The sequence below is a fragment of the Cricetulus griseus genome, chromosome 8 (assembly GCF_003668045.3).
Source record: "Cricetulus griseus strain 17A/GY chromosome 8, alternate assembly CriGri-PICRH-1.0, whole genome shotgun sequence".
Lineage (NCBI taxonomy): Eukaryota > Metazoa > Chordata > Mammalia > Rodentia > Cricetidae > Cricetulus > Cricetulus griseus.
This window is the reverse complement of record NC_048601.1, coordinates 6,252,976-6,279,796: the sequence shown is the minus strand read 5'-3', so window position 1 is coordinate 6,279,796 and position 26,821 is coordinate 6,252,976.

Sequence of the window (26,821 nt, the reverse complement as noted above, 5' to 3'; positions counted from 1 at the left end):
GCAGTCAGCAAGCCCTGAGTTCCTCCTGTCTTCACCTCACCCCAGTGCTGTCTTATCTAGCTTTTTACAAGACTGTTGGGGTTCTCAGTGCGGGTCTTCATGCTTACACAGGAAGTTCTATCCAGACCTTATTTTAATATTTGAGACAGGCTTTTGATGTCTAGCCCCAGCTGGCCTTATGCTATATAACCCAGGCCAGACTCAAACTCGTGGCGATCCTCCTGCCTCAACCTCCTAAGTGCTAGCTGGTGTTACACTCATGCTGTTTTGAAATGTTTTATTCCTGTTTTTATTCCCTCAAAATATCTCATAGTAAGAATGATTTGTGATTAAAAACTATGCCTGTATAATTCTATTTTAAAAAACTCCAGTCAGGCACAGTGGCTCATATCTGTAATCTTGGAACTTGAGAGACTGAGGCAGGTTGATCTCCATGGGCTTGAGGACAGCCTGGGCTAACACAGTGAGTTTCTGGACAGCCTGCACGATAGAGTGACAACAGCAGCAAAAATCCATGGGAATTTTGACACTTCTCTGCGTGAACACACTGTTGTTTAAAGTCTTCCTTACAAAAACACGTACAGTCAACTGATGTTCAAATATTTTCCAGAGACACAAAAGGGAAAAATAGAAGTAACAAAAGTGGCTGTGAGAAGAAAGCAAGGACAGCATGGGGGAACCAGGTGAGGACCCAACAGAGGCTGGGTAGGCGGAGCATCCCAGATGCACGCAGGCAGCTCCTAAGTTTTCTCCAGGCTTTTCATACTTTGTTTTGAACATTTTATGTTATTTGGTTTTAGCTTTTTCAGGTCCATGTTCCTTTCCTGTATTTTAGAAGCATATGTTAAAATATTTGCAGAAGATATGAATAAACAGTTTTCAAAATAATGAAAATGTTACTAAAATTCAGCAAATTTGATTTAGGGGTTTGTTATGAAAATCCTTCTCAAAGAGCTTTCTTATGAGAGTCTGGGGTGTACCTGGACTGTGTGCAGAGCTCACATGTAGCTGGTTCAGATACAAACATCTGTCTGTCTGTCTGTCTGTCTGTCTGTCTGTCTTCTTTCACTTTATTTGCCATCTACAATCAGTCTACCTATCACCTCTCTTTTATCTGTCAATTATCATCAATACCATTTCTCGTCTGCCATTTATCTATGTCTCTTACCTCTATGTCTCCTCTGTGTCATCTACCAATAGCTAGCCATCCATCTATCTATCTATTTATCTATCTATCTATCTATCTATCTATCTATCTATCTATCCATCATCTATCTATCTGTCTATCAATCAACTATCTATCAATCTGTCTATCTATATCTATCAATCAATCTGTCATCTATCATCTATCTATCCATCATCTATCTATCTATCTCTCTGTCTGTCTGTCTATCATCTATCTATCTATCTCTCTCTCTATCTATCTATCTGTCTGTCTGTCTGTCTGTCTGTCTGTCTGTCTATCATCTATCATCTATCTGTCTATCTCCAGCCTACCTACTTATCCATACTCATAAGCACACACATGTAGGAGAAACTGAGGCCAGCCTACCCAAGCTGCAGGATCCCAGGTCAGCCTGTGTGAGCATGCTCAGCAGGCACTTCCTCCCTGAGCCAAGCCTGCATCTATGCCCAGAGACTGCTGAGGAAGTGACAACTGACCAGAGACACCAATGAGAAAAGGACAACACAGCAGAGTCAGCCACCTGAGCTAATGGGTGACCTTAGGAGAGGGTATAAAGGGGGTCTAAAGGCAGCTCTAACTTCCCGAATAAATGGGTCTGCCTCAGGCTCTGCCACTCACTGACTCCCAGTGCCTGAGTCATTGTTGCTGCATCTTCTCACCTCACCCCAAGGGGGCTAACTCACAGCATCTGGTGCCTAAACGTGGGACTCATGGGCTCTGTGTTGGCATGGGTCTTGACCCTGCTTGAATCAGGGTGTATTTTTTCTTTTTTCCACCGCCGCGGCTGTTTTTTGGGCCCCAATCTTTGCCTTCTGGTGCTGGCGGTACCTGGGAGGGTGCACTTTCTCTTTGACTATCAGCACGCTTTCGGACTCCTGTTCATGCTTGTGGAGCGTTTTAGCGTCCCCTCTTAGGTGACTTATTCAGTGAGGTGGCCCCTGCGTGTTTCATGTCCTTGGTCCTCGTGAAGGTGACTTCGGGGACCCTCCTTCTTTTCTGTCTTTTCCTTAGTGTCTGTCTGGTGCCCCTGGCGTATTAGATACCAACATCTACTACACTTAGGCCCCACACACTTGCTGTTTTTGTTCTAGCCTGACTTTGTTTTAGACTTTGTTCTTGTCTACGTCTCCTGCCATTAAGAGAATGGGGAACTTACCCTCCCACTGTAAGTAGCCTCAGGTAAGGGCACTAAAATCTGAGCAGGGTAACCCACAACACACACACACACACACACACACACACACACACACACACACACACACACACACAAGTCTTATAAATTCTCAGTGATAAGCTATTTTATTCAAGTTAATGTGAGGAAATATTTTAGTTTGTTGACTGCTACAGAAGTATTTCATTGCAGTTTGAGATGAGTGCTACCCCTCATTAGAAAAAAGAGCTTTTTAGAATTACTACATCTGTGATTAAAACTAGCAGAAAAGAACTATATAGCTAGGAGCTCTCCGTCTCTCCATCTGAAAGAAGGTTTACAGGTATTTATTGATGAAAACTGTTTGAACCTCTAAATTTGGATCGAAGTGTTAATAGAAGGTGCTTTTGAGGCTGGCCCAGCCCACAGCACTCCTGTGAGAAATGCCCCACCCCACAATCCCGCCTTTTCCTTTGGCCTGGGATCCATATTGCATCTTTTGACACTACAACTTAAGCATGGATGATCAGGATCATACATGACCCCAAATATTCTAGAAATTGTAAGTAGGCATTGTAATGCTCACTGACATGTGAGCGTGTGCTTTGTTAAACACAAACACTAAAACATGGGGAGCCTAATATAATAATTCACAGAGGAAATGAGGGTTAGCTATGTGCACACTCTCACACACACACATGCACGCACACCACACAGCAGGATTCTTACTGTGAATCACTAGGCTTTTTGATTTTTTTTTTATGTCTGTAGATTACATTCTCCTTTATTCATTTACATGGTTTACAAAGGCTTTCTGTCACTACTCCACCCTTTCAACAGAACTTTGATAAAGACAAAATGAAGAGATCCTGGCCATGAAAAGATAGTTTGTGGAGATATTTAATAGCCTCCATGGGTGACAAGAGAGCTGCCTTAAACACCCTCTCCCTATTGTCCTTTCCCCAGCACTCACAGGCCTACCTGGACTATTCATCTTACAGCCAGGAGCAATCTTGTTTATTCTTGATTCATGGTTTACCTGGCCGCCAGAAGGATACGCTGTGCTCCTACAAACTTCCAGGCCATCCTTTCTTCTTCACTTTAAGCTCCAAAAAAAGAAAAAAAAAATCTTGCCCATGGATTCCCATCTGGAGGCTCCTCAGGACCTCACCCACAGGCCCGAAATACTTTCTGCCTCAGTAGGCATGGAGTCAAGCCCAAGAGTCTGGATTTCCAGCAAGTTTCCAGGGACTTAGATGTTTGTGGTCCCAGTGGAAAGCGACTGCTTCTCTCTTTCAGCTCTTTCTACACTCTAAATCAGCCGTTACCTTCCAGAATGCACAGTCCGTTGCTACAAATTCCCCATGTCTCCCATGGGGACATGGCATGTCACTGCACAGAGTGCATATGGCTTTCTATCTTGGGCCCATGGTTTGAAGGAGTCTAAGTATACTCTTTGAGGGCCAGCTAGCAACTCTATGGACCTATCCTTTCGGCCAGGCATTCCTAGGTCCACTCTTCACAGCCTTGAAAATGAAGCAGACCCTCCAGCCGGCAGCTGGACCTTCAGATGTCTGTGCCCCCCAGCAGCATGGACACTGATGTCCTTCTTGGAGATCCTGGCTCAGAAAAGTGCTTTGCGTCTGGCCACTGGGCCTTTACCGTTGTGTAGAGACACATAAGTGCGGGGTCATTTCTTACACAGCAGCAGATAGATAGATAGATATGCCTTGCAAGTGTCAATGTTAAGCACAGGCATGTCGGGCCTCAGTGACCACCCTTGATTGTCTGACTGTTACCATCCACCAGGGCCTCCTCCCACTTCCTGGAAGATGCTAGGTACACGCCCACTTTAGACCTCTCCTGGTCCGGCTCTGTTCCGCAATCCCCAGTTTCCAAGCATCTTCTTGGCTAGCTCTTTGCCACATGAAGCCGTGTCTTTAGATCACCCTGGCCAGTGTGGCCACCAGGCAGCTTTCATGCCCCCATCTCAACCTCCCTTATTTCCCTGTTTCTATAGCACTCATTACCATTTAACATACTCTATGATTAATTCATTATGTGTATGATTTGTTCCTTTCTTGGCCACAGTATAGATTTCACTGGGACTCTGTGATTTCATTCTTCTCATTTCCTGGCTTCGAGGCTGAGGAAGACCATGAGTCCCTTATCCCCCTGCTCCTGATTTCTGAGAGCTGGGATCCCAGGTGTGCACCAACATAGCTTGTATTAGATTAGCTCATTGGAGAGTCAACAAGGATCTATAGTAGGCAGTGACGAAAATACATAAATATCACGTGTCTACTTGTACTGGGCAGTTTTATATCAACTTGACACCAGGTAAAGTCATCTGAGAGGAGGCAACCTCCGCTGAGAAAATGCCTCCAGAAGATCAGACTGCAGGCCAGTCTCTAGGGCATGTTCTTAAATAGCGATTGATGGGGGAGGGTCCAGCCCCTTGTGGGTGGTGCCAGCCCTGGGCTTGTGGTCCCGGGTTCTATAAGAAAGCAGGCTGGGCAAGCCAGTTAGCAGCACCCTCCATGGCCTCTGCATCAGCTCCTGCCTCCAAGTTCCTGCCCTGTTTGAGTTCCTTCTCTGACTGCTTTTCATGATGAACTGTGAGCGAAATTAACCCTTTCCTCCCCAAGTTGCCTTTGGTCAGCGTGTTTCACCACAGCGACAGTAACCCTAACTAATACAATACTCTCTATGTATTTGCTCATGTCTCTTAGTCAAGCATATGAGATTATTTCGAGACTTGGGCATCATATTTAGGTTTTAGAATAAGAAAGAACACAGGTGAATTCCCATGGATCTCACTAATTAGATGGAGGCACAACACACCTTTTGGCCTTGTGTGACCAGTGGGGAAACATCACTTATCACCCTCACTAATGGTGGAAACCACCTAGTAAGCCATTGGCGCCTTGTGTTTCTCCCTTAGCAGTGTCTGATATGACACAGTTTGTTTGGGAGTGAACCAGAGGAGGAGGAAGGACAAACACAGGGCTGTCTTGTGGCTGCTGCTGAGGGTTCAGTGGTTTCATCATATTGAGGCATCACGGATGCAAGCAGACTGTGTGCCGGGATGCCTTTACTGCAGGGTACCCCACAGATGCCTTCTTTTCTGAACTTTCCAAATGTCCATGTGTGTGAGTTGAGCAGACAATTTTGGCTATGGGAATGACATGTTACTTCTCCGAGAGTGCCTGTCTGCTTTACTCGAGTAAGTGGGGGCAGCTTCCCAGTGGCCCAATAGCCCGCTAGAGGATGAACTCTTAGATGTTGCAAGCATATAAAAAAGACAGGAATAGTCCCCACTCCCGTGTGTGTGTGTGTGTGTGTGTGTGTGTGTGTGTGTGTGTGTGTGTGAGAGAGAGAGAGAGAGAGAGAGAGAGAGAGAGTGTATGTGTGAGTGTATATGTGTGTGAGAGTATGAGTGTGTGTGTGTGAGTGAGTGTATGTTTGAGTGTATATGTGTGTGATTGAGTGAGTGTGAGTGTGTGACAGTGTGTGTGACAGTGTGAGTGTGTGTATGAGTGTGAGTGTGTGACAGTGTGAGTGAGTGTGTGTATGAGTGTGAGTGTGTATGTGTGTGAGTGAGTGTGTGTTTGAGTGTGGATGTGTGTTGTATGCAGGTGCATGCAGGTGTACTCACCTATGTGACATCAAGTGTCTTCCTCAGTCACTCTTCATCTTAGTTTTTGAGTCAGGGTCTTTCACTGAACCTGGGGCTTGGTGTCTTTAGTAGGCTGCCCAGCCATTAAATCTCTGGGGTCTCCTTACCTTGCTTTCTGCCCCTGCTTTGACCTTGAGTACTGAGTTTACACAGACACATAGACACATAGACACATAGACACATAGACACATAGACACATAGACACATAGACACATAGGCACACACACAGGCACACACATACACAGCCATACAGTTTGTTATGTGGATGCTGGAGAACCATGTTCAGGTTCTCATGGTTGTGCAGCAAGCACTTTTTCCCAGAGCCATCTCCCTAGTTCTCCTCCCCTCCCCTCCCCTCCCCTGCCCTCCCCTCCCCCTTCCCCTATCCTCCCCTCCCCTGCCTTCTCCTGCCCTGCCCTCCCGCAGAATCTTGCACTGTAGCCATGGATGCTCTTGAATTTCCAGCATTGTCCTGTCTCAGCCTCCATAGTGCTGGACTCCTGGTGTCTGGCACTGGGCCCAGCTTCATAGTGTGCTTGTTTTTGCACGTAGTTTATCTCTCCTTCAGAAGTTTCCTTTCCCCAGGTAAAGTTCTCATCCTGTAGAATATTCCACTTCTAGCAAATTCCTTGTGGTTGATGTCACAGTGCTTTGTGTATATTCACACTAAGATTCCTCTCTCTGTGTTGAAGTTATGTTTGCATGTGTCGAGTACCATAATGAAATACGGGGGTCGGTGACTTCTCTTTGCGTCTGAGTCCTCAGTGTTTGCGGCACAATGAGTGTTTTATGGTTTTCCCTTCGCCTTTAAGCATCGACTACACGGGGATTATAATTCTATATTTAGCTATTCCTTTCTGCCACAAGGAGTAGTCAGATGCTGTCACCCCTCCCGTGTAAGGAGGTTAAACAGTGTAATATAATCTTTGTTCATGGATGAGTGAACACTATAACTTGTCACTGTTAAAGTGATCAAACTGCTTAGCACCTATTTAATTAAAGCAGAAGCTACTTGACTGATATCTTCATGCTTTATCAATTAAATCCTAATAAGGAAAGTGATGATATTTTATCTAGATCAAAAGCAAAAGGCTGGACTGCCATTGCCCTTACCTCTCCTAGAATACCATCAGTGATGGCAGAGCCACTTAGAGCAACAGCGAGTGACAGACGTCCCTCCTTCCCTCCCCTAGGGACAAGAGACTTCCTCACATTGCCAGTGTGTGTTCTGAGCTGTGGTACTTAGTAGAGAGACCATCATCTTTGGATACTAAAACCGTATTGAACCTAAGATATCTAGGGCTGGAGGATGGCTCTGTTGGTAAAGATCTGGCTATACAAGCATGACAACCCGAGTTTAGATGTCATCCATGTAAGAAGTCATGAATTGAATGGTGTTGTGTCACAGGCACCCAGAGCAGCCTGGCCAGCCAGAAAGACTGAGTTACCCAACTTAGGGCTCAGTGAGAGACCCTGCCCTGCCTCAAAGAACAATATATAGAGAGATTGGGGAAGATAGCTGCTATCAGCCTCTGGCCTCTGTGTGTATGTATATGTGTGTATATGTAGCCACACACATGTGCACCTGCCCACACATGTGAACATATATATATATGTATACACACATATATATATGGGAGATTCTGGGGGGGTTGTTTCTTCTTGAATCCAAATTTTAATTTGAAGATGAATATTGGAAAATATGCAAAAATTATCATGGGAAGGGCACATTTTTATAATTTGCCATTCCTATTCAATATTCCTTTATATGGCTATCAAAAGAGAAAACCTGGCAACTCAGTACATTGTGTTGTAGCCATGTTTAAAGAAGAAAGGAAAAACTGGCAATGCTTTACAGGAATAGATCTGTGCTCACTCTACCAGCTCATCAGTACAGTGTGCTCAGCCATTTTCACCATGTGTAAAGGCATTCCTGTCTCAGGACACTGGCTAGTTCTTAGAAGTTTTCCGTCTTCTTCCTGCTTTCCACTCATCTCCCACAGTTCTAGCCCAAAGTTAGGTGGTTTGGTAAGGAATATAAATGAGACTGTCTTCTAAGAGTTTATGCACACTCCACCCTGTGGTTCAGGGCTTGATGAAGCATCTAGAAAACTGGTTTGTCAGTTCCCCAGGAGCAGGTTCACCCGCCTGTGCCAGAGTTTGTCTGGGGCTTTGGAACAAAAGTCAGGAACCACTTTCATGTGTGCTTCGATATCGACAACAGCTGACTGAGCCCCATGCCAATTATGGGGAATTATTTTTAAATCCTTAATACGAGAAAAGAGACAGTTGTTAGGTAATCTGATTCAACCCCTTGGCTTATCACAAGAGTTACAATATCTCGTAGTGGTTTGGCTGCTGGAAGCTATTTCAGTCTGAGGTGTTGGTACTCTTTCTTTCTTTCCTTTTGAAACTGTAATATTTCCTACTGTTGAAAAAATAAAACTGGGGCTAGAGAGATGGTTCAGCAGTTAGGAGTGCTTACTGCTCTCCCAAAGGACTGGAGTTTGGTTCCCAGAACCCACACTGGGTGGTGGCTCACAGGCACCTGCAACTCCAGCTTCGGGGAATTCTACACCCTCTTCTGGCATCTGTGGGCAATTCCACACATGTGTGCATGCATACACACATATGCACATAAACAAAAACAAAATAAGTCTTTAAAGATAAATAGACAGAACTATCTGTAGAGTCAATTCGAACTTTTTCTCTGCTGAAGGCTTCTTTCCTTCCTGGTCTCTGTCTGGAGCCACTGACTTGCTGAGGAAGCAGGCTTGTGAACATCTATTTTATGACAGATGACAGGGTTTGATTGCTAAGTCTTCCTTGTTGTTGCTCCTCCTCTCCTAGGCTACTTTTAGACTTCTGCTTACCTGTGGATTCTTGTCTCTTGTGACCTGTGACCACTGTCCCTCACAAAGCACGCAGTTGGCGAATGCAGACTAAACTCAGGAGGGAAGGCTTTCTCCTCCCACAGGCACCTGGCATTGTCACTGCTAAATTTGAGGGACAACATGGCTTTGTCATGGAATTTTAATCAAATATAGAAAGCACTATGCCTTCCTTGTTAATGCTTCAATTTCAGTTTCTAAGATGAATTTCTGATATTTGTATTTCTAGAAGTGTTCAGGGGTGGTGACTCTATGGTCTGTGAGTCAAATGCCTCTCTGGATGGCTGTGAATTTGAAACAGTGGATACTAACAGGTCAATTTAGATCATTTATTGCCTTAAAATGCCTTTATTTTTCTACATTTGTCTTTTCCCCCTGCCTATGAAGGATGAGCAGGGAATGAAGACTTGGTTTTTTTGGGTGTTTCAAATGTCCCTTTGTGTGCCACACAGCATGGGCTGAGCCCTACTTCTCAGCTCATTGTCTCTGCACTAGAGAGATGGCGATGTATGGAAAAGAAAACTTACAGAAGTGTCCTGCACCAAGATGCATTGTGGACATTTCACTTCATGTCTAGAATATACACACACATACACACAAACATTTAAACACCTGCATATACACAAAAACATATATGCACCTATACATACATTCAATATGTATATGCACATGCAAGCACACATTTAGACACACATACACAGAAGCATACACATAAACAAAAATATACACACATACACACAATATATACACATATTCACACATGTATACACACAATACACAAATGTTAACATATGCACAAATACACAATGCTCCTATACACATATACATTCTTACTGTGAGACATACATCCAAACACATTCACACACATATTCACACACACACATACAAACATACATGCACAATATACACACATACACATGTAAGTATATACATAATACACACATACACACACACCACTCCATACTTGTGAAATTAAGACAAACATTCCTGGAGCAATTTTTAACTTATAGTTCCTTCTGTGAACTCTATTTCTTCTTTTCTGTTTTTTAAAAAAATGTTGATTAAACTCTCTAAATTAATTTTATGACCCTCTAAGAGGCTCCTAATCAGATTGAAAAGTTCTTAATACACACAAATGTAATGCATGAAGCAAGAATTCCTATGAGTATCTCTGTGTGTGTATCTAAGACTTGTTCTCATCGTGAATTGGGTGAGAAAGTTTCACAAGCCATTGCCCGAAGAAATAAGCGGAATGGGCTTTGTCTCAGAGGCAATGAGTGCAAAGGGCAACGATGCACGGCACCAACAGGGGTAGTAAAATCCCACCTCTCATCTCCCCTCCTCTCCCCTCCCTCTCTATGAGCGCGTGCGTGCGTGCGTGCATGAGTGCGTATGTTTGTGTGTGCGTGCACGAGCTCATGATCACACCCCAGTAAGCACAAGCACACTGTATGCATGTGTGCTATGACATACATGTTCAGGTCAGTGAACAGCTTGCAGGAGTTGATTCTCTCCTACTGTGTGGGTTCTGGGGAATTGAACTTAGGTCATTAGGCTTAGCAAAAGTGCCTTTACCCATGGAACCATCTCGTCAGCCATGGAAAAGACATTTGTCTATTTTTATTTATTCCTCACGAGATAAACACATAAGATTACTTAGTTTCCTTTCCTCATCTAGTTGTCAGTATTTTCTCACAAGCAGTTTGGAATCTGACTGTCTTGTAATGTAAAGATGCGACTGTGGTCACTTTTGATCATAGAGAGAGGACTGATTTCTTGATCCCAAGCCTAATGAATAACACCTGACATCATTTTGCACATGTAATCTTGAGGTGGCTTTAGGGTTTCTTAACAGCTCATTAGGGCTCCATTTTCAGCCGTGACGAGCAAAGGTTAATACATATTCATACTGTAAAATGGGTCCTCCTTAATTGTTTTTGTATTACAGATCCCGGGGGCTATATTCACAACAGTGAAAAAAATAAATGTAAAATGCTTTCATGAGGATTGGCATATTGTTCATAAAATGCTCAATATGATTCTAATGAATGGATAACTCTCTGATTCAGAAATCGTGCTATGAACTTCTGAAGCAATGACGACTCAGTGTCTGACTCCATGTGTGCTGTTAGGCTCACGTCTGTTCTTTGAGGGTTGATGTTCTGAGACAGCAAATCAAAAATAAATACTTTTAAAATTCTAGGTAAGAGGAAGATACAAGAGGTTTAGTCTTAATGACAGTCTACTGGGCAGACACTCCTTAGGAGAAGTCTTCCTTCTCATGCTGATCTGCGTCATCTTGCATACGTCCTGCTCTTCCATGGTGTTTGTGGATGTCAGGGGCCTGCGGATCCACCATCTCCTCAGTGGAGTCACAACAGTAGTTACTGACACCAAAGCTCTGGGTCAGACTGTCATGTTCCACCTGTCTCTGACCCCCCTCTCTTATGTGTATGACATCTGTTACATCTGTGATATATGATTTCAGTTTTCATACATGTGTACACCTCTCCATGTGTGTGCATGTCAGCCCATAGTCAACAGCAAGCAGAACACATGTAAGGTGTTAATAACTGTTGTCTTGGCATGGGTGTCTGATGTGAGTACACTGTGTTATTTGCTCCACAGGCGTGGATTCGAAAGGATTTAAGTTATATGTTGGGGAACCAGGGATATAACTTTCTGGTCATAAGTGCTCAGTTTGTGCATTGATGGAGACGGGAAAGCGTGCGTGGGGTCGTCTTCCTGTTTACAAGAACCCGCTCTACATTTCAGATACGGTATTGGATGATATAAATCATGGAATCAATCATGGGATTTCACTCAGATATAGAGAGCATCATTACCTAATCAAGTTAGCCTAGCTTGCTTTATTTTTCTGTGATAAAATACTGACCAAAACAACTTGGGGAGGAAAGGGTTAATCCGGCTCACATTTATAGTCTGTCATTGGAGGAACTGGAGACAGGAACAGGAACTGAAGCAGGAACCTGGAGGCAGGAACCTGGAGGCAGGAACTGAAGCAGAGGCCATGGAGGAGAGCTTCTTCCTGCTTTTCTCCTTATGGCTTGCTCAGCCTGCTTTCTTATATAACTCAGATCCACATGCCCAGGGGTGCGGGCTGGGTCCTCCTACCACAACCATTGATCAAGAAAAAGCTTCACACTTGCCTACAGGCCAACCTGAAGGAGGCACTTCCTTAATAGAGATTCTCTCTTCCCAGGTTTGTCTAGGTTTGTGTCAAGTGTATCAATTTCAGTTATTGCTTCCCACCCCTCCAATCTTATACTGTGTTTCTATGGGACCTGTTTCTCAGCTTTACTGCTAGGTAATTCAAGAGGCCATTACTCCCGTCTTCAAGAAACAAAATCATCGTCTCCTTTGCTTATTCTTCTGTATAAAAATGGATCAGGAGATACCTGCTGGCTGGGAAAGAATTTGTGGTATAGAAATGATCACTTAATTATAGGTACAGACAATTCTAATTTTAGAGTTGAATGCTATCTTAGTTACTTTTCTATTGAACCATGACAAAGACAACTTCTAGAATAATGGATTTGGTGTAGGTGTACAGTTTCAGGGAGTGCCTCCATGGCCATGGTGAGGAGCGTGGCAGGAGGGAGGCGGCGTGGTACTGGAGGAGTAGCTGAGAGCTTACATAGGATCCAGAAACAAGAGGAAGAAGGCAGGAAGGGAGGGATAGAAAGGACAGAAGGAGGGAGAGAGAGAGAGAGACAGAGGTAGACAGAGACAGAGCCACAAAGAGACAGAGACAGAGACAGAAAGACAGAGAGAAGCAGGAAGGGGGAGGCAGGCAGGCGGCAAAGGCAGAGGCAGAGGCAGGCTGAACCTGGCATAGGCTTGGAAACCTCAAAGCTCACCCCCAGTGACCCACCTCCTCCAACAAGGCCACACCTCCCAATCCTTCCCAGATAGTTCCACCAACTGCAGACCAAGTATCCAAATATGTGAGCCTATGTGGGCCATTCTCACCAAAACCACCAAGGTTCATCCCCTCTATCTTACATCTTCATTTCTTGTAACCAAGCCAGTCTACCTCTTGAAAACTACATTTTCACTGGGCAGTGGTGGTGCATGCCTTTAATCTCAGCACTCAGGAGGCAGAAGCAGGTTGATCTCTGAGTTCGAGGCCAGCCGGGTCTACAGAGCAAGTTCCAGGATATCCAAGGCTACACAGAGAAACCCTGTCTTGAAAAACCCACCCCTACCCTAAAAAAATAGAGAATTACATTCTCCAGCAAAAAAGAAAGAGGATCACAGAAGATACACAAACACTCCAGTCAATCAACCAAACCCTTAACTTGCTAAATCGCAACCATTTCCCCAACCTTGACAATATCTTTGGCCAGAATCTTTAGAATAGTGAGCACCCAATCGTCTGTCACGGTCCATCCTCCTTCCCATGATGTCTGTGTGTCAAGAGCTGTGGCAATCTTCATGATAAGAATGAGGTGGTAGGGTGTGCTGCTTTTTCTCTGAGCAAGAGGTGTGCATACGTCCTTGTGTGTAGACTAATAGCCTATGAGATCTGATCAGGTCCAAGATGCTGAAGGATTTGACAGGATTTACAGTTGCTGAAATTCCTGTTTCCTGAAGCTGAAGGGCTGAGCTTTCTGAAAAGCCAATCCCAAATGCAATCATATGGCAAACAAATCCCAGGACAGACCCAAATTGCCGCTCTCCTCATCTTCATGCTGCCGTACAGTACCCTCCGCTTGTGAGTGCTATTCATGAATTGCTATTGGCAAATAGATTGTGACAAAGCCAGGAATGTTATTTCTATGATTGCATAAAACTATAATGTCTATGGTTACTAGATTTTCCCCGCTGCTGCCTTGACAGAAGAAGACAGAGAAGTTAACTTGCTAGGGCTGAGAGCCCGTTCTGGCTGACAGCCATCAATAAACTGAGACCAATTTGGTCCTTGTCCAAGCAGTTACCATCCAGGACTAACTGCCCCTGTGTAAGAAGAAACTCTGCTATCAGAGCTTCACCAATGACTCTTCCTCAGTTTACTATAATCACATGAGTCAATTCCTTAAAATTAAGGCTCCCCAGAGCTATAGAAATGGCTCATCAGTTAAGAGCACTGGCTGCTCTTCCAGAGGACCCAGGCTCTGTTCCTAGTGCCTCCATGGTAGCTCACACCTCCTTATAACTCGAGTTCCAGGAGATCTGTCACCCTCCTCTGACCTCACAGACATATACACAGTCAAAAATAAAAACTTAAAAATGGTCTTTGTTTTAAGTTGCTGTTAAATTTAACATGTATGTTTGTTGCTTCCATATTGAGCGAATTGTCACTACGAGACAAGCATGCTACTTGGTGCTTTCTCTGAAATGTCAGTGCTTGGGAGTTTAAAATATTGTGCCTTCCGTATGCTGCCACAGAAATTAACTACTTATTATCTCTGTGACATTGGTCGAATAGAACTAAATCTCCATTTTTCTTGTGTGTAAACTGTGGGAAGTAAAGGCGATTATCTACTGCAGAGGACTCCTAGGACTGATTGATCTTTGAGTTGGCCGAGGTAAGATTATAAGAAAATTTAGTATAGTTCCAAGTACTGTAAGAGCTACTCTCTACATTTACTTATTAAGTTACATTTTTATAAGTGCCACCAATTAAAATGCTGTCATTATTATCACCTCACCCACAGAATAGCTTGTACTCAATGAGTATTCATTCATTCAACACAAATTTGAAATTAAACAGCTAGACATGATCATGCCCAAGATTAACAACTGTTACAGACGGAAGATCTAACGCAACACATTTCAGACACTCAGGAATGTAACCGAAGCCATGTTCAATAATATCAAACATTATTGCAGGCACGTCTTGTACAAATTGAAGTGTAGAATAAAAATGTTCTTGATGCTACCGGCTCTGTACCCCAGATTTAATTTTGCACTGGGGCTTTAAATGTTTGATGTTGTCCTAAATTCCTCCTGAAACCATGGAGAGATTTGCTGAGTTCTACACCGAGGAGAGGATCAGGCATTCTGAATTGGCAAACACAATGAAAAGGGAATGTGGTGGGATTAAAAGGCTGTACTTAAACATTAGCAGGTTAGAACTGATTTCTCCTCTTGTGTTTTTATTAATTAGAGATAAATTTTTTTGAGTTAAATTAACGTAGTTTATCCATGGAGGAAAGAACTCAAAATTCAAGATTAGTGTTCAGATAATTGTCTTTTGTTTTTAAGGGGGAACAAAAGAAGAGAGCGGCCCATTGCATTTCTACTTAACTCTTCTTTGTGTAAAAATTTCAGCTTGTCAAACACACGCTATGGAAAGTTCTACACAGCAGCAAGGCCTGTATAATTTTCTATGTTTTAAAAATTTGCAAACTCAATAATGATTGCAAGAAAACAGTGGCCTAACCTCTCAATGCAGATTTAATAATAGTGTACACCACCAAGGCCTCTTATTAGGGGATTTCATTGCTTAAAAACAACATAGTTCAGGACACGTGCTGTAGCACTAAAGACTCAATTAATGGTAATTAAATGACAGAGGCACGCACGCTCCCACTTCCTTGCTTTTGGATTGTTTTCATTATGTTTAATATCAACAGTGGTAGAATTGCCACGGTAGACTGGGAGTCGATTTTTCAAACCAGGCAAAGTCTCACCTGAGTGTGGAAAAGAAGAGAGCTGAAGTGGTGAACATTATGAAGTTTATGGTTTCATTATGCCACAATTAGCATTAAATCTGTATAGCGTAGGGAAAAAACACACCCCCCCACCCCACGGCCATGTGTGAGCATTTTTCTTGCATGTATGTGTGAGGACCACTTGTGTGCATGGTGCCTGCAGAAGCCAGAAGAGGATATCTGCTTGCTTGGAACTGGAGTTAGAGATGGGGCTGAACCATTGTGTGGGGGTTAGGAATCTAACTCAAGTACTTGGCAAAAAAACAACAAAAAACCAAACCAAACCAAAACAAAACGATAAATGCCCTAAACTACTGGGCCGTCTGTCCAGTTCTCATTCTCTTAGTTTGATGACATGAAAACCAAACATGGAAAAGCTACAAAGTTACTAATTTTTAAAATACTGTTAAGGGACTTACATATATTTTGTGCGTGTGCATGTGTGTGACTATTGTGCATGCTTGAGTGTGCACATGTGTACCACATATGTGCAATGCCTGAAGAGGCAGAAGAGGGCATTGGATTTCCTGGAACAGTAGTTATGTGGGTGCTACGATATAAACCTGGATATTTGATATAAGCAGTAAGCATGGATTTCTTGTTAATTACAGGTAATTCTTTGCCACCAACTGACCAGACACTACATAGTCTTAATTCAAAGTATCACTTGAAGGTCTCTGATAGAGCCTTTGCGAGACTCTCAAACTTCCTCATAACTTTGAAAGCCGGGCCGCTATCATCTGCCCTGCTTGGCTTGTCCAGCACAAGAGATCCAAATGCTTCCACAATCCTCTCCCCAAACAACATGATCCAGTCATAGCAATACTCCACCTTCCTGGTTTCAAATTTTGTTATAGTTTGCCCCCCACTGCCCCCAACCTGTGTGGCGTAGCCCTGGCTGTCCTGGAACTTGCTCTGTAGATCAGGCTAGCCTCAGACACACAGCGACCCACCTGCTTCTGACTCCCAAGAGCTGAGGTTAACCATGTGAGCGACGGTTGCCTGTCTCTAGTTTGTTTTCTATTGCTGTAATAAACACAACAACCAAAAGCTCCCCATGGAGGAAAGGTTTGCTTCAACATTTACAGTCCGTCATGAAGGGAGATGGGACAGGAACTCAAGGCAGAAAGCTGCGAGCAGGAACTGAGGCAGAGACCACAGAGGAGCACCACTTGACTGGCCTGTTTCCCTGGCATGCTTAGCCTGCTGTCTTACATAATCCAGGATTTCCTGTACAGAGGTGGCAGCCTGTGATACCCTGTGATGTGACTGGGCCCTCTCACAGCAAACATTGATGAAGACAATGCCCACCCTACAGACTTGCCTATGGAACAATGTGATGGTGACAGTTAGCTGAGGTTCCTTTTCTCAGAAGAGTATGCTATGTCATCTTGACACAAAACTAAACAGCACATCAAGCAGTTACAAGCCCTTTCCCCCACAAGCTGGCTTTTGCCACGGTGTTTATCACAATAACTGAGAAGCAAACCAGAACAGTCAATTACAGGGATTTAATACTGGAATCTAAGATCCTTTCTCAGGTAAAAGGGACAGATCTGAACCTCAGGACACCATCTTTCTTGATTCAATCCCACCTACCTGGTGAGTTGATTGCTTATCCTGAGGGGTAGACAGGGTACGTTATCTCAGCCCCTCCACTGCACCCATCCTGCATTATTAGGCTTAGTAATACTTGATAGTCACAGTATCCACAGATGTCTTCTTTGTTGACAATGGGTGATGGTCATTTGAAGTTTAGGGGCTCTTTGTTCTTACAGCCTTGCAACAGCTAAGGGAGCTTTCCAAGCTTGGGGACCCTCAGTGCGTAGGTCTGGCTTTTGCAGGTAAATCATTGTTATCCCAATTGAAGGTGGTGTGGGGTCAGGGACAAGACAACAGTGGTTCTTTGCTTGTAGAGAGACATCTCTCTTTCACAATCCTTCCGTCTTAGACCCATCTTTCACAATGAACTGCTGGTCTTATAGCTACAGAAGGCAGGCCAAGAACAGTTGAAGGATCCTTTCTCCACTTTGGGGAAGTAGGAAGACATACTGACTTTGGCTACACTGTAACAGAGAAAGACAAGCTACATATATATATATATATATATATATATATATATATATATATATATATATATACACACACACACACACACACACACACACACACACACACACATTTGTTGACTAGAAGAGCCTGAAAAACAGTGGTTAGTTCTACTTTGAAAGGTTTTCTCATGAAAATTCTTCCATGCTACTCAGTAAACACTATTAAGTGACACTCATTTTTGAGATTATCAGAACTTCTAAAATTATCTGAGTAATAATTGTATCAGTTACGTGAGGACTTTTTATGTACAGGATTTAGAACAGCTATTCATCCTATCTACCAGTGATGATGAAGAGAAAGGGAACCATTGGAAAGAGAACCAGTTAGGTGTTAGTTTGCATGAAACCAAGTTGCTCAATGCGTGGGGTCACGATGACAAAAGGAAGGCCCACAAGAAGTGCCTGTCCTGAAGGTCATCTAAATTGTCTTGGGATGGGATTCAACTTGGCACAGTTCCACCATTTTCTGACATCAACCCAGTGCTAAGAGAAATTGCTCATATCCAAGAGATGGGCAAGATGACGACCAGACATGTCCTCAGCATCCATGATGGTACAGGCCAGGGAGTCCACACACATACATGCTTCTTTTACCCTGAGGGCAAATACCCCAAAATTAGCCGTTAGCTTGCAAATTTGAGTCCATCAGAACCGAATGGTTTCTTCGAGAGTGTCTCGAAGGTACCAGTTCTGGTTAAGGGCATTGGCTGCAGACTGACCTCTTACTACACAGTCTTGGGCCTTTCTACACCAGCTTCCCTGAATTCTGTGTTCCCTTGCTGCTTTGGTCATAAATGATGGATTAAATCTTCTGATTTGTTCTTAGTTGAATTTTGTGTGAGTCCTGATTTTAGTATTTTGAAAACTATACTTTAATGGTGTTGGGGGAGGGTGGTCCAAGCTCACTGAGCTGGCAAATGGTGTAGTGTGTGTGTGTGTGTGTGTGTGTGTGTGTGTGTGTGTGTGTGTGTGTGATGGGAGGAGAGAGAGAAGTATGCCATTATGTATGTATGCATGAACACAAAACACATGTGTACACATGAATATATAAATCAATGGTCTTGGGGTAGAAAGAAAAAGACAATGGGAAGGAAGAATGGTTGTAAAGGAGAGAGAGAGAGAGAGAGAGAGAGAGAGAGAGAGAGAGAGAGAGAGAGAGAGAGAGAGAGGAAAGAAGGAAGGAAGGAAGGAAGGAAGGATGGATCTATTTTTAAAACTTCCTAAAGTGGGATTTTACTCTTCACCACAGGGCTGAGAATTTATCTACATGTGTATGGTTTATTTGTGCACATGTCTGTGGGGGTTTGTGCCCACAAATTCAGGTGTCTGTAGATGACAGAAGATCCCTGGACCAGGAGTCACAGGTTGTTGTGAGATGCCTAGTGTGGGTGCTAGAAACCAAACTCAGGCCCTCTGTGCAAAAGCAGTAGTGCTCTTAACCACCGAGCCATCTCTTGAGCCCAGAAGAGAAGTGACTTAAAAGTATAGTGGTATCATTGCTCTTATCAGAAAAAAAGTATAAATGTGTCAAATTTAAATGTCAAAAGTTCTAATATATAGATAGATGTTTCTATACATAAAGCAAAAATCATTCAGTATTAATAGCATAATTTAATATTGCTCTTGAAGTGGAGGGGACCCTTTGTGACTTGCAGTTTCCTTTACTTTTGAGATTATAATTTAATTATAACATTTCTGTTTCCTCCCTTCCTCTTCAGTCTCTTTAGCAACAAAAGGATGGAGCCTGCCTATTTTGTCATTAAAGAACTAAAATTCTATAATTGCTAGAAGATTGGTTCTTGAAATGAAAAAAAAATCTATGTAATTACTTTTAAAGTCTCAAAAAACGGAAGCAAGAAAAAAATGAGGTAGTTAAAAGAAGACAGGAAAGACTAGAGGGAAAAGTTAAATTAGAATAAAAGGCAAGGTGGGCAGAGGAGAGGAAATGGAGAAAGAGAGGAGACAGGGTAGGAGGACTTAGTGATTGTCACCTGCAGTTTCTTTGTCAGTGTGGGAGTCCCAGCGGTCAACCTCTGCTGCTCTGCCCTTCTTGAGGCAGTGTCTTATGGGCTGAGAACTCACTGAGTAGACTATGCTTGTGAGCCCCAAAGGTCTGCCTTTCTCAGCCAGGCCCTGTTCACAGTACAGGCATCATGGTTGCTGGGATTCCATCACTGCTTCAATTTCTCTCTGTGTTTGCTTGCCACCACGAGAGCAGAGCTCTTGACACAAAAATACACTTTTACTTACTTGTATATTTTCTTACATTTATATATTTTTGTGTTGTGTGTTTGTGTGTGTACACATGTCACCATGTGTGTAGAGGTCAGAAGAGAACTTGGAAGAGTCAGTTCTACTGTGAAGGTTCTGGGGCCTGAACTCAGGTCACCAGCATTGGTGGCAAGGGCCTTAAGCCACAGAACCATCACTTCCTTACCTGTTTCTTAAAATTTCATGTAAGGATTCACTTTTAGGAAATAAATCAACTAGTTATTTGGACATCGATGGGACTGACCCCGCCCCACTCTGTTTCCTGCTAATCTAAGGAAAATGGAGATTTTCCACCAATGCACTAACTTATGAGAGGCTTTTTGCCCTGGAGCAGCCCTTCTATTGTTGGTTAGCATCTACCCTCTGTTTTTCCTTTCAGGGAATTTGTAGGGCACTCTGCACGGACTCAAATCTCCAAGTTGCTGCCCAGTGTTTCCTATTTGCTAATTACTTGAATGAAAAACAGTAAAAAGGAAACAGAAAACTTACCTTTAGTATTTGATTCCCCCATCAATCACAGATAATCAAATTATGCACAAATGAAGGCATTTGTTAATCTTATTTGAATGAGTGGGTAGAGATAGAACATAAATAAAATTAGAAAATTATTTCAGCCCTTGCTTCTGCTTGCTCATTCAATGGAGCATGCCATTTCAGTGCTGCTCTGCCCGGATACCTGTGCTATAGGACCATTTCCCCGTGATTCAAGGTCAAATGTAAAGATGAGTAGATGCCAGTTATAATTGAATCTCCAGCACCCCGACTCCAGATGTCCTCCTTACCTACACTCCAGTGCAGCTTTTGCCAGAGCACCCAGGCTACTCTTTTCCTTTCAATGAGCCATTTTGTAGCATGATTCAGTTGCCTGTCTTCTTTTAAAGTGTGTTTTAATCTATTCTTCCTGAACATTAGACATGCATAAAATGTATTTCAGCCATATTCACCCCCCTTCCTCCTCCAACCTCTTCCCTCCTTCCACTCCTCCTGAAATTCCCCCAACACCCCTTCCCACCTCCCCGCCCCTTCTCTCTTTCATAATTCACCAAATCCAGTTAGTGAGCCACGTACACAGGAGTATGAGGCCATCCACGGGAGCAGGGACAGCCTACCAGGGGCCACAACTCTAAAGAAAAGCAGATTCTCCCTCCACACCTGCCATGGATGGTCAGCAGCCCCTCAGCCGGGGGCAGGGCTTGTGTGTCCCTTCTCCATCCATGCTGGAGGGTTGACCAGTTGGCCTCGTTCAGGCAACCACAGATGCTGCTGTGCACTCAGGAGGGCAGTGGTCCTGTCCACCCCATTTACTTCCATCTTTCCTGACCTCTGACTCTTACAAATTTTCTGCTCCCTTTTCTGGAATGTTCCTTGTGCCCTGAGGGGTAGGATGTGACACAGATGTCCCATTTGTGGCCACACTCTCAACAGCCACGGTCTATGATTTGACCAACTGTGAGTCTCTGTATTCACCGACAGAATGTTCTGTTAATCTTCCATTACTTATCATTGCTGCTGTCATGTCTCCTGTCTTGAATTCGCCTTCAAGTGAATCAATTGAATCCACTTTGAACTAGTTATACACAGATGCACTATACTGTGTTGACCTAGTGATGAAGCCTGTACTAGTTGATCCAAGATTCAAACATCAAAAGCTACCATTTCCTTCCTTAGATTTTTTTTAAAACTAATTCTCAGTAAAGTCTTCCAATTCATTTTCAATGTTTATGGTGGGAAAAGAGAAATCGATTCCATGCCAAATGCATTCCATATTGGCTACTAAGTGGAGTCAGGTAACAGCTGTCCAATCTAAACTTTGGTGGATAATTAGCACGCTCAATATCCAAAGAAGCAGGTAATTGTTGTGATTCATGAGCACGTTGCCAGGGTAGATATTTCACAGCTCAAATATCTTCCCCTAAAGAGAGAAGCTACCTAGAGCTTCAAGCAGCAAAATGCTGTTTTCTTCCCATTCGAAGAAAATTGCTGTTTACTTTGGGGATCTTCTTGGCATTTAGCTATTTCTTCTTTTTTCCTCTCATTTTTTTTCTTGATGATGTTCAGAAAAATTATGAAGTATGGAAATTTCACTTGGGGAGGCGTGAAAACCATCCCGCTGGAGGGAAATTGGAGCAGCACCTGAGTTGCGCTGTTGTAGCGGGTAAAACATATGTACAGTTGTAGTCTGATTCCTAATGTTTTAAACTCCACAAAGCACATACCCTTGGTGAGCATGCTCTTGTTACTGCTTCTTGCTTTTGGCCAAGTAATTTGAGTTCAGTAATTTCTCTAGTAACACGAGTGAGAATGAGGTGAGGATAGAGCAAGATGCAGGCCTACTGTGTGTTCTCTATTGAACTATGAACGCTTTGCGGAAGACCCAATTTGTTTCCCAGTCCTCTGAACTTGACAGAGCTTCAAATCCTTGGCTGTGACTCTGAATCAACAGAGACTAGGAATTTATTGTAGGGACTGGAAAAAGCCTGGAGTGAGGGTGTGGAAAGACGATCAAATCCTGACGAATGTGTATTGTTGACATGGACCAATGTCAAAGACCCTTGAGAGTGGCAGAGCCTTTTCCATGCAGGTCAGGATTGGAATTGGCAAAACCTACCTCTGGTCTGAGTGTGAATGTTGACATCACGGTTTCTGAGCAATTGACCACTGTGTGCAAAAGCTAGCATTTTCAGCTCCTTCTCCCTGGATATTTCTAGTCTGAAACTGCTTGCCTACAGACATTTCCTGTGACTAGCTAACTCCTCCCTGTGTGTTTCACATAATAAATGGTCTGAGATTCCTGGTTGTTTTTTGTAGTTGGTACAGCTCCATCAGAGTGCACACAGCCAACCTGACCCAGCTTTCCTGTCTGTGTCTGTGTGTCTAACTGTTCTGTGTGTCTGTTTGATCTTTCTTCATTCCTTGGCTGTTCCAGTTAGATTTCTAGGATCAAGCCTTGCAGGTGGTGGTACATTGAGCACCAGGTGTATCCAGTCTTTGGAACACTGTGATGTGACATGGTGTAATATCTATTGGTAAATTGGAACGTGCTGTGAGCTCACAGAGAAACTGGACATGGAAGTGAGGCTTCAAGCCTGTCCCACCCCATTTAAAACCCTCACATTTGTCTTGTAATCTCCTCCAAGGCATTTTCTGGGAATTGGCTACCCCTGCCTACTTTATGACAGGGAGGTGATGGGACAGCAAAACACTCCCAAGAGAAAAAAAAGGAGAGAAAAAAAACCCCCAAAACCAAAAAGCAAAACATCATGCCCTTGAGGAGAGCTGGAGGGTCAGCCTTTGCAACAGAGATCAGTATTCTTTATCCCATGATAGAAAAATGCCTGCAGAGTGTGAGAGAAGCCAGACAGCAGATGGTCAGCCATAGAGGGAAGCTGCACCAGGAACTCTTGTCGACTGCCTCAGCTTCCCCAGTAAGCTTCTGTTGGATTCCATGAGCATTTGATTTGTTGATATTATTTCTATCTGTTGCTATTTGTTGTTTTGCTTGGAAGAGGGGGCCCTCTGCTCTGCCTGGGACTCCGCATGCGGAACTCCAGGTGGCTGCCTTTTTTTTTTTTCAAGACAGGGTTTCTCTGAGTAGCTCCCACTGTCCTAGAACTGCCTCTCACTCTGTAGACCAGACAGAGATCCACCTGCCTCTGCCTCCTCAGTGTTGAGATTAAAGGTGTGTGCCACCACTGTCTGGCCCTAGTTGATTGCTTTAATGAAGCTTTCTTGCTCGATTCCTGCTAGATTGTTGAGAACTGAATTTAAGGATGCTTTATACATTTATCTGTCTGTCTGTCTGTCTGTCTATCTATCTACCTACCTACCTATCTATATCTATCATCTATCTGTTCTCTCTGTATATCACCTATCTGTCATTATCTATCTATCTCTATCATCTATCTCTCTATACATCACCTGTCTGTCTGTCTGTCTGTCTGTCTGTCTGTCTCTATCCATTCATCAACCCACCCATCCACTCATTTATCTCTCTACCATCTGTCATCTATTTTCTACTATTCATCTATCATCTATCATTTATCTATCTACCAATCATTTGTCTATCAATCATCTACCTACCTATTGTCTATCTCTTTCTATTTATTCCTTTATTTTGTCTTATTTTATGTACTTGATAAACTCACTTATTCCAAACAAAAAGTATGGCTATCATAGATCGTTCTCTGGACCATACATCACTTGCCATATTTGAATTGCATTAATGGCCAACCAGGGGCATGTGAAGACGACATGCAGATTGAACACACCACCCATGAGTACGAAGGGAGGGTTGTGCTCGCTCACATTGGGACATTATAATGTAAAGTGACATCATTTAGCCCATTTGAGGTGTGCTTAAGTAAAGTCTTCCCCAAAAGGAACTGTAACAAAGCATTCCTTCCACAAGGAAGGATCTGAAGTGGGGCTTGCTTTTGTCACGTTTATATACATTTCTTCCAATGCTCACACTCTCCACCCAGGCTCATTTTTTTTCTCATATACACCCAATTATTTGATATTTGATTTTATTTATGTATATGGGTGTTTTGCCTGCATACATGTATGTGCTCCACATGCACGCAGTGCTTATGGGTGCCGGAAGAAGAGATCAGGTCCCTTTGGAGTTACAGGCAGTTGTAAGCCGTCATGTAGTGCTGGGAACCTGAACTCCGATCTGAAAAAGCAGTAAACACTTTTTATCACTGAGTCATTCTCCAGTTCTTTCCATCTCTTCTTATCCTACTTCCAGTCATCCCTGTCTTCCTCCCAGTCATCCCATCCTCCTTCCAATCATCCCTGTCCTCCTCCCAATCATCCCTGTCCTCCTCCCAGTCATCCCATCCTCCTTCCAGTCATCCCTGCCCTCCTTCCAGTCATCCTTGTCCTCCTCCCAGTCATCCCATCCTCCTCCCAATCATCCCTGTCCTCCTCCCAGTTATCCCTGTCCTCCTCCCAGTCATCCCATCCTCCTCCCAGTCATCCCTGCCCTCCTAGGTTTTTCCCTTTGAGAGGCTCTGCTGTTTTATTCCTGGTATGGCAAATTAATCTCCGTGTATCTGTCTTTAGGGAGACATACGCATTGGGGCCCATGAGATGACTCACCATGTAATGTGGCTTGCCTGGCAATATGACTTTAATACCTACAGCCTACATGGTAGAAAGAGAAAGAGAGAAGTGATTCCTACAAGCTATCCTCTGACCTCTTGTGTGTGTGTGTGTGTGTGTGTGTGTGTGTGTGTGTGTGTGTGTGTGATGATACACGTTCATGTGTGCACACCATTAAAAACCATAAAAACAGATCCACTTGTTGGCATTCCTATTTCATCCTTGACAGAGTCAGTATGACCATGAGACTGTGCAAATATCAGGCTGTGGAAAGCAGGACTTGTATCCACTGTTCAGAGTGGGTTTTACATTGGGGTGGGGCTCCCTCTTTGTCTTTCTCTACTTGTTGCTTGGTGTTCTGGTGACTGACCCCAGGACCTCACTCCAGCACTGATCACTAGGCCACACCCCCACCAGCTCCTCCTACCTCTTTGGGGCCTCACACTGGGTGAAGGTCAAAGCCACTAGGGACAAAGCTTCAGTTTTGATTTTCATTTGACCTTCTTCATTTAAAATGGGTACAGCTTTTAATGTCTCCCTCAGCACAAGTCAAACTGTGTGTGAGAGGAGGAAGGGAGGTGGATGGGATCACGAGTGAAACTCACAAATAAGAGAAACATATATCCAGAAGGACATCCCCCATCAACAAGCCAAAGAGCAAAAAACAGCCAACAGCATTTTGGCATTTGACGTGAGGTTAGAGTAAAAGAAAATCCAGCAACAATACAGCCTTAAAGAGTACATCCCAAACCAGAAAACACTATTGCTTCAAGGAGTGCCAACAAGAAAGTAGACCAAGTCTCATAATTCGAGGAAAGCTTAAGTCATGTATCTGGCTAACGGACAGAATCCAGGACACAGAAACAGTACTGAAACTACAAGATCTGATGTAAGTAGGATGGGAGAGAAGGAACTGTCCATTTCTCCCACACAGAATGAGTACCACCTATCTGTAGATAAGGGCACCTTCTGGGGTGATATGGACTCTTATCTGAGCTTACAGAGCAAGAGCAGTCTACCGAGGGTGAGACGGGCACCTTCACTTTGTCTGTATCATCTCTCCCATAAGCCAGCACTGCAATTTTCCTTGGACTTGGAATATTTTACAGAGGGGAGGAGACAGCAGGACTTAAATATCCTGTTTCTTTGCTATTCCGGTTTCCTGCACGGCAGGTACTCTGTGGCTCCTTCACTGGAAATAATGAGGGATTGTCAGGACTAGACCACCTGAGGTCAGCAAGAAACACAGAACAGAGATGGGGTTCAGAAGGACAGTGTAGGGACCCTGGTGGTGGCTCTGTATCCTGTTGGCACCCACAGACCATCAGAGAAGCTGTCAGTAGCATCACACTACAGGGAGCGAGGTTGATGGGGCTCTCCGCTCAACCCTTTGGCTTCTTTGCTCAGCCCAGGGCTTTTCTTGAAACCTTCCCAGCCTGCCTTTGTGATTATCTATCTGCAAGAGGAGCATATGGCCTAGCCCAGCTGCTGAGCTCTGACTCTGCCAAGCCCATGTTCACTCCTTAACCCTTTCATAGGACAGACAGCAGGAACAGTGTGGAGATGAACAAAAAACGGAACATCTGGCCTGCCTCAGCCCAGTGATCATACGGTTAATGCATCAATTTTCAATGCTAACACTCCACAGTTCCCTAGTACAGGAGGCAAGCCTGTATTCAGGCATATCTGAAATGCATAGACTTGTTTGTTTCCAGCCCAATTTGTTGAGTAATGATGTCAGAGATCT